This window comes from Acyrthosiphon pisum, unplaced genomic scaffold (assembly GCF_005508785.2).
Source record: "Acyrthosiphon pisum isolate AL4f unplaced genomic scaffold, pea_aphid_22Mar2018_4r6ur Scaffold_74;HRSCAF=424, whole genome shotgun sequence".
In the NCBI taxonomy this organism is placed as follows: domain Eukaryota; kingdom Metazoa; phylum Arthropoda; class Insecta; order Hemiptera; family Aphididae; genus Acyrthosiphon; species Acyrthosiphon pisum.
The window spans coordinates 12,897-14,951 of NW_021777369.1; positions in this window are offsets into that span (position 1 = coordinate 12,897).

The window sequence follows — 2,055 nt, forward strand, 5'->3', positions numbered from 1 at the left end:
TAAGCTACTTATAGATTATTTTAAATTAATAATTTCGTTAGTGGGCTGTAGCCCCCCAGAATTTTAACCCTAGTTGCGATTATGCTCATGTACAAATAGGTCATTTAATACATATTGCTTGTTGTTTTTAGCTAAATACATTATGTTATGCAGTTAATATAATATATATACCCATTAGGTATACACTGCTATACTGCTTACAGATAGGTGAAGAGCATTGAACACATTGTACACTGTAGTGATAGTCCACATATCGTGAGGACTAAAGAGCAAAATGGTAATCAATCTCTTAAAACCATTTATTTTATTTTTTGTCCCAATGTAAATGCAATAAACCATCAGCCGTCACAACATAGCAAAATTAAGAATTTCGAAAATATGGTATTAGTGGTATAATTCAGCCCCCTGCCATTCGAAATTATTATTTTTAATATTTTGTTATAAATATAGTTAGGATTTTGTTTTATATTATAATAATAATTATGATTCTAATGTATTCATTAGTTTCTATTTTTTGATTAAATAATAAGATAGTAAGATACCACTTTGTGAAACACCTTAAAAGAAAAAAATTCCAAATAGTTCGGCCACTGGCCCCGGGGCCCATTTTTATGATTTAACGAGGGGCCAAGGGGTTCTTCGCACCCCTAGCACCCCCGGTTGTTGCGGCACTGGGTAAGAGTATGACTTGGTATTCGCATTATCACTGATTGTTACCAAGTCCGGATTAAGGGGGGCAGGGGGGGACATGGCCCCCGGGCCTGGATAATAAGAATTTATTTAGGGGCCTCTGATTTATCCATTACTTTTTTCGTTATAGTCTATATAACACTGCATAAATCATCTAAAAAAAAATAGATGATTATTTAGCTAGAAAAAAAGCTTGTAAATTATAATTTATAAATAAAGTGATACATTATTCATTATTTATTGCTATATACCTAATATCTATCTATCGTGAAGTGACCGGCCAACGTCATATGAAAGTATATACCAAAATTGATGAAGAAATACCCTTTATAGATTGAATTTATAACTTATTTATTTTTTTAGTTATGGGCAATTAACTTTTTTTTATCAAAACCGTGCGTATCACAAATGCATTTGTCTATATAGGTATCTTCAAAACTTTTTAACATTTTGACGTAATTTTATTTTCATTTTAAAGCTTTTTAATTGTCCTATCGACTGACATACGAAATTAAACCAGAAATGTGCTAATTATTTTTATTAAATTAAAAACAGAGAAAAAAGTTGGCAAAAATTAGTATTTTTAAAAGGAAATTGTGCATTATTCCAAATAATTTATTATTAACTAAGAGTTTTTGTTTTTTGTATTATGACAACTAAAATTTACCGAATGGTTTAAAATTAAACGATTGACGACCAATTAACCGACTCAATCCTAGGAAAACTAAGTTGTGACAATTAACAGGAATATATTATGAAAACCAAACTTTGATGGTATTCTAGGTATTATTGATTATTCAGTAGAATTCGGTATAATTCAATAGAATAATACAAAAAACAAAAAACCCATACTAAGTAATAAATTATTTGGAATAATACACGTTTTTCTTTAAAAAATCCTAATTTTTTCCAACTTTTTCTACTTTTTTAATTTAATAAAAATAATTAGCGCATTTCTAATTCAATTGCGAACATCGGAGTGTTGATAGGACAATTAAATAGCTTTAAAATAAAAAAAATCACATCAAAATGTTGAAAACTTTTGAAGATACATAAATAAATGCTTAATATGTATGGTTTTATAAAAAAAAGTTAATTTTCCACAACTTAAAAAATAAAAAAAGTTAGACTCAATAATCTTGAAAGGGTATTTCTTCATCAGTTTTGGTATAATTTCATATGACGTCAGCTGGTCACTACACCCCAGAACACATTATATACATTAATTTTTTTTCGTACAGGGGCCTCATTTAAAACTTAGGTCCTTGGGCCTCTAAATGTTTTAATCCGGGCTTGACTATGGTCCCTAGGTTTTCCGTACACCTACGATCATTATAATATACTCTATATTAGAGTAAAAGTGTG